Source organism: Erpetoichthys calabaricus, chromosome 6 (assembly GCF_900747795.2).
Source record: "Erpetoichthys calabaricus chromosome 6, fErpCal1.3, whole genome shotgun sequence".
NCBI lineage: Eukaryota > Metazoa > Chordata > Cladistia > Polypteriformes > Polypteridae > Erpetoichthys > Erpetoichthys calabaricus.
The window spans coordinates 116,162,051-116,177,430 of record NC_041399.2 but is presented as its reverse complement, the minus strand read 5'-3'; positions in this window follow the sequence as shown (position 1 = coordinate 116,177,430).

Below are 15,380 nucleotides of genomic sequence, written 5' to 3'. Positions count from 1 at the left end.
AAACCTGTATTAATACTTGTGTGCACATTAAAATGTTTTTTTGTACAATGTGCAATTCTCATGACAGTGGAATAGGTTATTCTTAGCCAGTCTACTGCAGTAATTGTAGTGGAAAATGTGGTTAACATCTACTTATGCATGGGAAAACAATACCGTTGAATACCATGAAACCGGTATAATTTTGAAAAATCCCGTGATAGAGAATTTTGGTCATACCGCCCAGCACTAGCTGCAACCAAACACGTCATGGAGCTGCAGGGTCAACGAACCTTCTTCGCCTGAGGAAAATGTTGGAGGACTCGAAGCTGATCCCTCTGAAGTGCCCTGTTTGCATCAGAACATGTTCTATGAGAATGCTTCAGGATATGAGGCGGTTTGCACAGGCAGTGTGAGAGATGAACTAGCATCGCCTCACACTACTGAGCATATGCGAGGTGTAAAAGATAGCCCGAACACAGACAGACACGACACCAGATGTCCACAACACACGGTTTATTTCTCTTTTCCTACACACAACACAGCACAAACACAATGCCCAAAGACACACAGTCTTTTTCTTTCCTTCTTCTGCCACCTCTACTCCACTCCTTGCAGCTCCATCCTCTTCCACCAGACTCCAGCTCTCTGAATGGAGTGTGCTCTAGGTGCTCCTTGATGATATCCCTGCAGCACTTCCTGGTGTAGCGGAAGTGGTGCATGGGCACCTGGAAGCACTCCAGGTGTACCTGCTTCCCGGTTTGGCAGCACTTCTCGGTGTGGCAGAAGTGCTGCGGCCCAAGGCTCCTTAGCCCTTCAGGCGCCCTCTGGCGGTGGCCACAGATCCCCACAGGGTTGAGCCTTCCAGTTCCATGGGTCCCGCACAATCCAGGATGGCTGCCCTCTTGTGTCCTGGGGAAGGAATTGCCCCTCTCCCAGTCCCCTGCTTCTCCAGGCCTCCCAGTGGGGCCAGGTCTCCGGCCGTCTATCACAGAGGTCAGATGGAACTGCAAATGGGAGAAACACTGCTCTACTATGGAAAGGAAGGAGAATACATCCCCCATGAAGCCGGAGTAACCATGATGCTCTAAAAAGAAGCAGCCTGATGGAGTGGGAACCAGTGTCAGACCATATGATCTCAGCCAGGTTCTTTTCCAGGTTCCGAAAGGCATCCATCATAATGTGTAATGCTCCAACAAACAATTCAGAACAGGAGAAGAAAGATCTCTTTTATAACCAGCTCTAGTCTGTCCTCAACAATGTACCCAAGCAAGACATGCTGATCCTCATGGGAGATCAAAATGCCAAGGTGGGCAGCAGCATCACAGGAAGATATAAGGAAATAGGAAGGCATGGCCTGGGAGAGATGAATGAAAATAGAGAACTCCTAGCAAACGTCTGTGTCTTCATGTGACGATGCGGGTTCAGCTCCGTGCTCCCATCAGCTGTTAGGGAGCCCTTGAACCCAACACCATCGGTAAAGTCACCAATGAGCTAGACAGTGAGGCAATAACAATGAGCAAGGGGATGGTGTAACAAAGTGCAAATTGCTTTTATTAAAAGACAATCAAAAACAGTTAGTGTTCAAATAAAAGTGCTGTGCTGTTCATTCAACAGTTCAAATAAATAATCCAATAAAAGAATCGTGTGGAGGTTAAAATACACAAAAACAACGATCCTTTAAAACAAGGTTAAAACTCAATGCAGGAAACTGTCCTTTTAAAATCCGATGCATCCATCTTCTACTGCTGGTGGCTTCCCTGTTTCACCCAAATGGATCCCGCAACAGAGGTGTCACCCAATCTACAGCTGACCTGCTCTGCCTACTTTGGCTGTTCGGTTTTGCCTTACTGATCCCTGGCTCCGGCAGGCTCCTCCAAACAGTGACTTGGGATCCCCCAACGACCAGGGCTCACACGCTGGGGAATCCATGTCCCAAGTCCCGACTCCCGATGCCTTCCGCGGAGAGTCATCCGCCTTCCGGTCACTCCCGTCCTTCATAAAAAAAACTCAGCGGGAGCGACCACTACTTCTGCTCCTCAGGTGTTGGCCCAACACCCAAGCACCCTGCTCAGCTGCAACGCGAGCCTGCCTGCACTCGCTCGCTCGCTCCCTCTTCTGCACCATCTTTCTCTCTCTCTCTCTCCATTCCTGCAACCTCTGTTTTTCTTTCTTTCACCTCTTTCTCTTTTTCTTCCTCCCCTCACCGTCTCGGGCCTCTCTATATATGCAGAGAGGACATAGCAGCTGCAGCCCATTAGCCACAGGAACAATCACGGATGTGGGCAGTCTCTCACCTGTGCACTTAGGTGAGAAATGCCCACACCGCAGATCGCCGTGCGACTCGCTACAGCCACCACACCCCCTCGCTAAGCTGCGAGCGCGGTGATTATTCATTTAAAAACGAACTGGCCTTTGCTGGGAGAGCTGTGGACCCATAACACCACACTTCAACGACCTTGCCATTGGAGGCACCCTCTTTCACCACCAGCACTTTAAGAAGGTCACATGGGTTTCGCCTGACCATCATACGAGAAACCAGATTAACCATGTCATGGTCCGCCAACGCTGAAGGAACTCACTCAAAATGTGAGGGTTAAGCATGGAGCAGACATCAAGTCCGACCATCACCTGATGCATGCAAACCCGAAGATGAAGCTATCAGTCAGAAAAAAAAACAACAAAATCCATGAGTCAAGTTTAATGTAAGGACACTCCAGACAAGGGAAACCAGGGAATCCTTCCAGATTGCCCTATCAAACTGTTTTGAAGCTCTCCAGACAGAGAAGAGAGAGGAGGAGATGGTGGAACACACCTATGCTACCCTCAGACAAGCATTTGTAAAGACCTGTGAAGAGATACTGGGAAGACCACCATTAAATAGGAAACCCTGGATAAGTGACAAGACATGACAAAAGATGGAGGAGAGGAAAAAGCTTAAGCAGGAGCTGAACCAAGTCAGATCTCAGCAACAGAAGCAGTTGGCCACAAACAAATATAGCGAGATGGCTAAAGAAGTGAAAAAACATCTAAGAGGACAAGAAAGTGTTCTTCAATGAAGTAGCTGAGGAAGCAGAAGTAGCAGCTGGAAAGGAAGACCTCAAGACACTCTATGTGACAAATAGACTTATGAGGGGTAAAAAGAGCAACCCCACTCAACCAGTGAAAGACAAAGACAGACCAGCTGCTCAACTCGGTGGAGGACGAGCTAGCAAGATGGAGGGAACTGTGGAAGAATAATTTTAGGGCAACATAGCATTCATCTTAAAGAAATAGCATAAAGGGTTAATAAATGTGGGAAACCAAATAAAGGTCAAATGAACAACAAAATGCACACTGAAATATAAGTATTGGTTTAGGAAAAATACTGAGATGGTCAAGTAAATAAAGAATGTACCAGAAGAAAGGTTGATATAATATACAAAATGTACTGAAGGATGACTAAGAGATGACTAAGAAATCAGCAGATGTCCTATAAACTAGAATGGACAGTTGTTATATGCACAGAAACTTCAAGGGTTGTGTCTCATCACAAAAGGTATAAGAAGAACCAGAATATAATACAGTATAATAGACTTTTATTTTATATACAGTAATCCCTCCTCCATCGCGGGGGTTGCGTTCCAGAGCCACCCGCAAAATAGGAAAATCCGCGAAGTAGAAACCATATGTTTATATGGTTATTTTTAGAATGTCATGCTTGGGTCACAGATTTGCGCAGAAACACAGGAGGTTGTAGAGAGACAGGAACGTTATTCAAACACTGCAAACAAACATTTGTCTCTTTTTCAAAAGTTTAAACTGTGCTCCATGACAAGACAGAGATGACAGTTCTGTCTCACAATTAAAAGAATGCAAACATATCTTCCTTTTCAAAGGAGTGCAAAGCAAGCAGTCAAAAAAAAAAATCAATAGGGCTTTTTGGCTTTTAAGTATGCGAAGCACCGCCGGTACAAAGCTGTTGAAGGCGGCAGCTCACACCCCCTCCGTCAGGAGCAGAGAGAGAGAGAGACAGATAAAAAAAATCAATACGTGCCCTTTGAGCTTTTAAGTATGCGAAGCTCCGTGCAGCATGTCCTTCAGGAAACAGCTGCACACAGCCCCCCTGCTCACACCCCCCTACGTCAGCGCAAGAGAGAGAGAGAGAGAGAGAAAGTAAGCTGGATAGCTTCTCAGCCATCTGCCAATAGCGTCCCTTGTATGAAATCAACTGGGCAAACCAACTGAGGAAGCATGTACCAGAAATTAAAAGACCTATTGTCCGCAGAAACCCGCGAAGCAGCGAAAAATCCGCGATATATATTTAAATATGCTTACATATAAAATCCGCGATGGAGTGAAGCCGCGAAAGGCGAAGCGCGATATAGCGAGGGATCACTGTAAATCATTTGGGTGTAAACCAATGAACCAACCAGAGTAAAATGTATGCATTGATTGACACTACAGTGGAACCTCGGGTCACGAATGTCTCGGACCACATACAAATCAGGTTACGACCAAAAAGTTCGCCAAACTTTTGCATCTGTTCACGACCACACACTTGGGTGACGAACAAGCCAGTTTCCCTTCCGGTTCGTATGCACCTATGATTTCTGCACGTTGTTGTGTCTACAAAGCACACCGTTTCTCACTTGCTAGAATGCTCTTTATTTTCAAGTCTCGAAAAACACAACAACCGAAGGTGCACGCTATTCTCACACATGCGCAAAAACATATGCGCTCACTTGCCATGCGCGCATGCAATTACCATTACAAACATAATGTTATCCAACATTCCCCCCACCCCTTCCCAAAAGTCAAGTATTAAAGGATGTGACAAAATCCCGTAAATGACCTGGACGATGACGTACCCGCTCGGGTTGTTGCTGTTGAGCAACTGATGGTTGGGAGATCTGAGGTGCCACTCCAGATGCATTGCTACAACTGTCATCTGATGGAGCTGCTGACCTAAAATGGGTACTATGAAACTCAGACCTTGGTATGGTAAGGTCAGGTGCTGACACTTTATGCAGGCGACGGGCATGCCAGCGAGAGCCATCCTGTAACAGGAATGTGGCTGGCCCCAATTGCCTAGTAATTTGAAGAGGTGAAGAAAGAAAGGAGTGCAGCTTATCAGCACGATGTAACTTCCGTACTCTCACCCAGTCACCGGCACTGATATTAGACAGCTTCACTCTGTAGCGCTGATCAAATTGCTGTTTCATTTTCTTTTGCTCTTGTCTGACTTTGACAATTGTTGAGGGTGCAGAATGGCTTAAAGCCATTGGGCAAAGACGATCTAGCGGCAGTGGGAGTTCCCGACCCATTATTAACTTAGCTGGTGATTTCCCAGTGGTTGAGTGTTGAGTTGCCCGGTAGTGAAGTAGGGTTTGGTTGAGGGCAGTATAAAAATTGCAACCTCCTTGAGCAAGATGTGCCCAGATACCATTTTTAAATGACTGATTAAATCTCTCTACCCCTCCATTTGCCTGTGGGTTATAATAAGCTATCTTGCGGTGTTCAATGCCGTGATTCTTTAGGAATGATGTGAATTCTGCTGAGATAAATTGAGGCCCATTGTCAGTTGTGATTACATGTGGAAGTCCGAAACGGGCTATCAGAGCCTCCAGTACGTTGATCACAGTCTTTGAAGTGACTGTATTCACCAGAACAACTTCAGACCACTTAGAGTGCAAATCATATATAGCCACAAGAAAACAATGATGGGGAGGAGCGCTGTGAAGTTCACCACAAATGTCTAGCTGCAGGTGCTCCCATGGGTGTGCTGGCCACTGAAGGGGCTGAAGTGGTGGAGGAGTAGGTAACCCTGTCTTTCCACTAACCAGACAAGCAGAGCAATCCTTAACAAGGACTTCTATATCGTTGTCAATACCTGGCCACCATACCCGATCTCGGCACCTCTGTTTCATTTTAACAATTCCTAGGTGACCCTCATGAGCCATCGCCAAAATACGAGACTGCAAACTTTGTGGCACCACAGCACAATAACCCTGAGCAATGCAGGTGTCATTCCAACATGATAGTTCCTCTTTTACACGTGCAAATGGGATCAGCTCATTAATTGTTCCTGCCTTGCGCTGTATTCTTGCTGGTGCTGAGGCGACACTGGAAAGATAGACGGATATAATAATTAAACACGTACTACTAAGATATTTCAATGTTCCTTAAAAGTTTTGAAGAATCAGCGTTCTAAGCTTACAGATGGCTTAACATCTATTACAGAGCTGATTGTGTGGCGATTGGGTATTTGGAGAAAGAAAAGTAAGGACAGGAATTGGGGGTTAGTACATTTGAAAAAGACAGTACTTCTGTAATAAAGCATTTCATTGAAGGTCGCGCATTGCGCAGCAAGCATCTTGCTGTAAGACATGAACATGTTCCCATGTTTAATAACATGCTTTAACTCATATCATCATGAATGATATCACATATGATATCACATATACTTCTCAGTATTTTAATTACTCAGAGAGCTGTAATATTACGAACGTAATGAATTCTGTGTCCTGTCGGAGGAAGAGCATGTAGTGATTCAGGCACATAGAGCACATATAAGATCAAATACACAACAAAGCATTTAACGTGCTACTTTAGTTACGATGGGATTTGAGAAACTAGTAAATTAAACAATTTTAAGATGAAGTTTATGATGTTCTACTTTAATGACAAAATAAACTACGTGATTAAAGTGGAAATTTCGAGATTAAAGTTGACATTTCGTGCTTTTTTCACACTGTGTGCCTTTTTTTTCACTGTACCCTAATAAGCTTTCATATGACACTCAGACGGTGGGCTACGAGTCGCCTTTTCACGCCAACTTGATATGTGACAACTTTTTTATTTCGGGCACTGTGCGACTTTGTGAACTTGAGCTTTCGAGTTTTTCCAACACGCTATGTCACTCGATCAACTTCCTTTTGTTGCTTATATAACTGTTTAAATCAACAAATAGTACGTTTTTCTTTGCCTCCATTTGGTATTCGCTGAAATTCTTCTATTTTTCCTTGTACTTTTGCCATTGCCTTTTCACAGAACGCTGGACTTAAGGGCTTTTTATATTGATTTGCTTATTCAAAGAGGCGTAATTCTGGGAGTAGTTGGGGCAGGATAGCAAGCATGTGCACGTGCGTTTATTTCCACGCTGAGCGGGATTTATGTAGCAGAAGAACACAGAAGTTGGTGAACACACAGATTCCTGCATCTGGATTTTTCTGTGCGTAAGCACATTTCAGCTTTTGTGCTTACATCATGTTATGGTGCGAATTCTACGCACGGCGTTATGCATGAGGCCCCAGGTTATGTAGAGAGAGAAAATAATTCTCAGAAACATACTATAGTCATTGCCAAACGGTAAAAAATTGAGCACACCAAAGCCCATTACAAGACAAAATTTTCATGCAAAAAAGTTTAAATATAACCCCAAATGAACAATAACTAGTTCTGCTAGTGGTTTTTTGAAATACCCAAAATCATGGAAATCAGGAAGTCTGCAACGCCAACCTTAATACTGTTGCAGTGATGAAGATAAATGGTGCCTAGTCGCAAACCCTTTGTTGTAGTGAACCTCTGCCAAAAGATTACCTGACCATTAAAGGATGGTCACTTCTGATTTGAACATCAAGAAGAGGGTGACTCTTGTTACATGGGCTACGTAGTTTGGAAACTAGCCTCTGAGTCAGTAGCAGTTGGTAATGTAGGATGCCCAAATATTTTAAAAACTCTACTTAAATTAATTAGGTAATGTGAAATAATCATGAAATAAATTGCTTATTGTGTCAGCACATGTCAACATTGGTTCCGAATTGTATTTGTTTAATTTCTGTGTGAATAAAAAAAAAATCTGTGTGAATACCTATATTTCTGGAGTGAAGCACTCCTGCCAAATGAGAGTCTATGTAAGTTCTTGATCTTTTGGCAAGCAGATGACCTGAGGTTGCCCTTTAATTGGTTGTTTTCAGGTTTTTCCAGGGATGCAGCTCTCTGTGCCCCAGATACTCCCACATTTATTGGCAGCAAATTAGTATTGTTTAAGGTTTTTTTAATCTAATGTGACTAGACAATCATCGATGCACTATGTCATGTTGACATCAATGGTTAACAGTTCACACCTGCCTTTAACGTTATGTAACTACAGATGAGCGAGCATATCTTAAATGGCAACGTCTTGCAGAACTTCAAAAATAAAAAAAATTTGGTTATTTCTTTAATGAAACACCCCTTCAAAAATTGTTCACTTGAAGAAAAAAAGATAATAGAGCTTGGACCGGAGTGACATGAATTAAGAATTCAGCAGTGGGCAAGTGATCGAGAAGAAGGTTACACATTCACTTTTTCTGGCTCTTATGATGACAAAAAGAGCTGTCTAACTGTGTGTGGTGTAAGTAATGCCTCTTTTTGCTTTCCCTGTTTGCTGTTTCAAAGTGTTGGTACAAAGCATTGTGCACAACGACATGAATACGAAATCTAAAGTACTGCTGAACAGCTGGATGAAGGCTACAGGATTGGCATTAGAAGGCACAATGAAGAGGTGACCAGAAATCGACACATCCTGTCCAGAATAATAGATGAGATATAATGTGTTTGTGGTTAGTAGAATAGTGGTGTGCTTTTGAATGATTTTGGTTACAAAAAGTGTGCTACTACAGAAAAAAAAGTTGGGAAACACTACTCTAGACAACAGTATTCGGCTAATTTTTTTGGCAGGCTTAGTGAAATGACTCAGTTTAATCGGAAAGTAACTGGGACATTTTCAGGCCTGAAGGAAAGGATGTCAGCATTTATGTTTAAGGATATAAAGGTATCTTGATCTTAAAGGCAGAATAAGATTTAGGTTAGACTTGTCTTGTGGGTGTAGTACAAGACAGGTTGGGGGGAAAGTTATGTTTTAAGATGTGGGGGTCTGTGGATCTTACAATGTGAATTTGTGCCCAGGTGAGGTAAGCCTGTTAAACTTGCATAGGACTGGGCAGACTATCAGGAAGTGTAGAATAAAATTAGGGTGGGAATGACTCTGTGGGTTTGATAAATAATAAAATGGGATGCAAGACTTGAGAAAAATCAGAGGAGTAGTGATTGTATGATGTGGATTTATGAAATACAGTGGAAATGGCCAATGACTGGGCACTCTATTAGCTGAGGCAGAATAAGATTTGGCTTTTGCTATGGATGTGTTATAGGACAGACAGAAGTCTGGAAGATTACGGAGGTGGGGGTGTGTGATTTGGCAGAATTGGGAACTGGGCAAGTTCCCAGAGGATTTGAAAGTTTAGAGACAGGTGTGGTATTGGAAAACTAGAATACTGAAGAATACTGAATACTGGAAGTATTAGGACTTCCAATACACGTGCCACGTGCAAAGGTTCGCTGACAACACTGCTATCGTGGGCTGCATCAGGAGTGGGCAGGAGGAGGAGTATAGGAACCTAATCAAGGACTTTGTTAAATGGTGTGGCTCAAACCACCTACAACTGAACACCAGCAAAACCAAGGTGGTGGATTTTAGGAGGACCAGGCCAGTCATGGACCCCGTGATTATCAGAGGTGACTGTGTGCAGACCTATAAATACCTGGGAGTGCTGCTGGATGATAAATTGGACTGGACTGCCAATACTGATGCTCTGTGCAAGAGAGGACAGAGCTGACTATACTTCTTTAGAAGGCTGGCATCTTTCAACATTTGCAATAAGATGCTGCAGATGTTCTATCAGACGGCTGTGGCGAGCGCCCTCTTCTACGCAGTGGTGTGCTGGGGAGGCAGCATAAAAAAGAGGGACGCCTCACGCCTGGACAAACTGGTGAGGAAGGCAGGCTCTATTGTAGGCACAGAGCTGGACAGTTTGACATCTGTGGCAGAGCAACAGGCGCTGAGCAGGCTCCTGTCAATCATGGAGAATCCACTGCATCCACTGAAAAGTATCATCTCCAGACAGAGGAGAAGCTTCAGTGAGAGCCTGCTTTCACTGTCCTGCTCCACTGAACAACTGAGGAGATCGTTCCTCCCCCACACTATGCGACTCTTCAATTCCACTCAGGGTGGGGTAAACGTTAACATTATACAAAGTTAATGTCTGTTATACCTGCATTTTTATCACTCTTTAATTTAATTTTTTTTTATTAGTATGCTGCTGCTGGAGTATGTGAATTTCCCCTTGGGATTAATAAAGTATCTATCTATCTATCTTTCTATCTAGTATAAAATTTGGGTGTCAGGTGAACCTGTTCCTTTCCACATCTATAGGCCAAGTTATGGTAACTTGCCTTACCTTAACCTTTCTTATTTCTATTTGTCTGTTTTATTTCATTCTGTCTGTTACCTGTTATTAGATGCAACTGAGAAGGCAAATTTCATGTTTTCTTCTGTAAACATGACTAAATAAAGAAACCTAAACCTAAACTGTGGATGTCACAGACTGATGTTTTGGAGCACATTACAAATGAGAAAGCTGGCATCAGGTTGGGAAGTATGGCGGAAAGGGTATAATACATTTTAGCCTGGATTTGCTCTATGGGTCTGGTACTGGACAGTTCAAGATGTGCATGACACTATGATGAGGACTGTGAGAGCATGTGGAATGACCAGATAGACAGATAGATATGAAAAGCACTATATAATAGATAGATGTGAAAGGCACGGTATAATATATAGACAGATGTGAAAGGCACTATATAATAGATAAGTGATGCTTCAGTTTGTTATAGTGCCATACAAAAGTACTCAAGATTTTTTATATAAATTTTGGCAAAGTTGTGCAATATTTGCTTTCAGCATTAGCATATCAGTAATAAAGAGTTAATTTAAGATTTCTAACACTTATGTTCCAAAAAATTAAATGTTACAGAGAAGTTGCTGTATTTTGCTAAAGAAATGACTATATTAACCAATAGAGCAGGATCTCTAGTGCTCAAGCAAGATGTATCAGATAATCCCTTACGTAATGTTAATTTGTTTATAAGTGACAGAATGTTAAATGTTAACTATAAGTAAACCCCAGATATGTGCACAGCAATTGATCCAGCAGCACACATTTGTTTCGTACATGTACTGCATTTTGCCTCACATTATAGTTTTTTACCATAGTGAATTCATTTTGTAGTTTCTTTATCATTGTCATGTAAATTTAAAAAGTTTTATTTTGTTACTATTCAGTTTCTATGTTATGAACTGTGATGTTTGTGTCACATGACTCTCAGCGATCTGTCATGGTTTCTGCCAATATAAATATGGCAGCAATTATTTTAAACATTATACTTCAGTTGGATAAATTTCTTATGCTTCATTTTCTAATATACTGTAGTTGGCTTATATAATAAGTAGACCCTAGCGTGAGGTATTATTTTTGGTTTTGAACTCCTTTTTCATCTTTGACTCACGTTCTTTATAGCTCTAACCTGGCTTTCTCTCATGACCACGATTAGATATTAAACTCTGCCACCTCTTGGTTATTTTAGTGCTCACAATATCCTTTGACAACTGCGAATTATAGCAGGAACAAGCTGCTAGTTTTCTTTGCACTATTCATACAACAAGGCATAATTCAAAATCCTGAAACTGAAATATGCTGGTTAACAAAACCTTAACTTGAAATGCCTTACGAGCAGTAGATCACAAGTGAAAAACATGTCCCATATTACTTCTCAGGTGTCTGCATTTTCTTCACAACAATTTACTTTTTACTTTGTACAGTAGTGAGAAATTATTTTTGAAAACAAAATCATTCTTCTAGACAGAGAGAAAGAGATTCACTAGAGTTTACATATCTGAACATAATGTTCTTATCAAATCATGTGTGCTTTGGAGAGGTCATTTGGCAAAGAAGCAATATGCTCACTTTCCCTCATATAATTACTGAGTTGGCCACATCTCTAATGAACAACTGGTGAGGTTTATTGGTAACTTCACTAAAAGAGTCAAGAATCTGTAAACTAGTGAACAATTAAACTTGCTGATGTGTATTTTTTAAAAACATTTTTAAATACATTTTTATTCTGGATTGTCATTATATCCACTTGGGACTATATGTTCTGTATGCTTAGGTAAGAGAGGTGCTGAATTGATCATTTTTCTCCACATGATGGTTGCTGTGAATTGGAGTTCCAAACATGGTTAAAAAGAGTTTGAGGCCTCCAAAATGAGCTATAATGCAGGCCAGGACCTTCACTGACCTGTCTTAATGTAGTCTAAACCTTAGGAATGCCAATCCCCATCTACAACCTGTAGTCTTTGGCCTGCTCATGCCCAAAATGGGGAACTTGCATTAAAAGTTCAAAATACAGTCAAAATCCAAACTATAGTATATCAAAATGTCTAACAAAGAAGAGAAAATGATAAAATTCTGACTTGTAAAGAAAATCCAGGCAAATATCTTTGTAAATTTAGGATTTACTAGCAAAATTTAAAAAATGAGAACAAAAGAGCAAAAAGGATCTGCCTAAAAAGCAATCTTATGCAAACAAGTCCCAAATCACAATCCAAAGAGCAGAATTCAATAAACCACATGTACAAAAATCCAATAAACCAGAGAAAATAAACAAAAAGCAAATCTTACATTATAGCTTCTATACAAACTCAAATGATCCATTGCTGGGTCCTTCTTTCTGACCTGATTATAAAGACAAAGAGAGATTTTCCAGCAGTAGTGAGTTCAGGATGGTCTCGGCACCCTGAGATTCCACACACAAAGTACAAGGTATTGTTAGGAAAAGAACCCTGCAAGTAAAGAATAGTCAAAAGTCACCATCAGTAATTGAATCTAAGATGGACATCCTTTGTTACATCTAGCCTGATATGAGTCAGTGGAAAAAGAGCCTCAAAGAGGTTCAAGAGAAGCACTTGACAACAGAGAAATGGATATTGGAACATAACCCAGGCTATTCCCAGCAAGGATGAAGAAATATTTACCATGAATTAAGATTTAATCAAGAAAAGGAAGGAACACTTTGAAGAATTCCTAAACTCTTTTTTAAAATAATTAATTAATTGCTGTGATGCCAAGGTCACTCACAGTTGGCATACTCCTCCTTGAACTTGACACACCATTATCCATAGACCGAAATGGACTAGAATGAATGAGGACACTTAATAATGAGAGATTGGTTCAAACAGTCCAGTGTGAAAATTTTTTAAACAAACAATAAAGTGTTCAAAACCCAAGTGTTCATCATGAGGGTTAAAAACAATCAATAAATCATCCCAAGCTAAAAAAAGAAAAATTAAAAATACAAAAAGATAAAAAAAACAAAAAGGATGGAGATAATTCACATTCTTTCCCATGGATGCTCACCTCCATCAGCAAACTAGCAATCCCACTCTTGCCTCCATCAGTGCTCTAGTATTCCAAAATCTTCCAGGCTCCTGGCCACCCTTCCCCATGGCCATGGACATTCACCTTCATTGGCAATCCAGTGTCCCACTTACAGTACTCTTGTCTCCCTCTTTAATCCAGCGATCTAAAGCCTTTCAAGTTCATGTCCACCAGCATTTGCTTTTGATGCCTAGTACACTTTCACTATCTCTGCTCCTTCCACCTACTTGTTGACTGCTCCGCTCTGGCAGTCTCTGAACGTACCAGTTACCTATGGAACCAAGCTTCCAGAGCTCATTCATCATTCATCAGTTCCTGCTCTATCCTTTTTTATCCTTTTTTCCCCTTCTCTGACTTTCTCAGACTCCTTTATACTCCTGTGGGTCCAGGTGTGCTCTGCCTTAATAACAACCCCAAAATGCCAATGACAATACCAGCCGGGCTGAATATGTCCTCACATGCAAATACTGCCAGCCAATATTCTCATTAACGAACCCTTGGCTGTGCAGCTTAATAGCTGCACACACATACATCTATACAGCCTGAGCCACACTGTTTCCATTTTAAGATTCACACATTGCCACCAGACCCCTTACTCACTACACAATAATTGCCTTCAAATTTTCATTGCAATGCACATATTAATTATCAATAAAGCAAGCACTATAGAAAGACTCCACATAGTATCTGTTTTGAAGCAAACTGTCAACAACAATCCAAGAAAGAGCAGAAATGGATAATCAATATTATGCAATAATCACTGAAATGTTTTGACATAACCAGATAGAAGCAGACTCCTACAAACTCAGATAACTCCAAGGAGGCCAAAGTAAGTCAAATGAAATGCAAATTTATTATAAAAATAAGTTATAAATATAATGGTAGAGGGTTAGAGAAAAGATACAAATAACGAGTCAAAAACAACAGACCTACAGTATAAGCTTAGTCCTGTTCATCAGTTGGGTTTCCTGCTGCATTCACCCAGACAGCATTTACCTCCCATTGCATATTCTTTACGCTCTTCTTCTCATCTTGCTGACCCCTCTTCCTGGCACCAACTGTACCCATGCTCTGTCTAGATTCCCAGAATTCAAGTACAATTGGCATTTAGCCAGGAGAGTAAGAGTTACCCTGGAGGATGAGCCACCCCCACTAAAGAAAAAAATCTGTAAATGACAGCCTAGTGAAGCAGTGAATTCTTTTCTTGTCTTTTCATATTTTGACTTCTGCCTTTGCTTTACTTATATCATCCTTTCAGTGTAGTGGTACCATAACAATCTTTCCCAAAGCAAGTGAATGGAGACCAAAGTGAAAAGATGAAATTTAAATGACTACAGCAAGGATTCTACATTAAACTATAACTTATCCTTCAGATGAATTTACATTTAAGCAACTAACGATTTAAGCCATTAACAAAACTTTTAAGTTCTAATTAAGTTTTTTGTCATATGTGAAGAGTACAGTGAAATTCTTACTTGTATGTAAGATACAATATTCAATCGTTTTAAATGAAAGTGTTTCACATAAAAAGAAAATGAACTTAATTTTGAATGTGGGTATGGTCAACCAAACCACAGAATAAAGCTTGAGTGTCCATAAAAGGCTAAAAGTAGTTTACGATTGACAAATTGAGAAAAACTGCAGTCACTGTGTTCCTGTGTTCGAAACTACCGAAGAGTCAATGGAGTCAGTTCTTTTGGGGATAGGAACTGGTGTGGTGCTGTGGTGTCGCCCTCTACACGGTAACACTTGTGTTCCAATTTAAGGCAGCCCATCCGGGTAGGCACATGGAACATCTTGCATCTCCAGCATGATGATCATCTTCCTCTGCTGTCAGAGGAGCTTTTTAAACTTCACATTTCATTCTCTGAGGTGCACAGACCTGGGACTGGCCAGATCTCTGTAGGTGAGCACACCTTTTATTGGTCTGGAGCACCCATCACACAAAGAAACAACTCAGGATCCAGGTTGGCAACCCTCCAAGCAGACACGTGGTCCAGTCCCACCCTATGGAAATGACCATCTATCTGCCGCAGCCAAGTGTTACGTGAGCATCCCCTTGGCCTGGTCCAGCCGCTCACGCCCTCAACAATGAGAATCCTG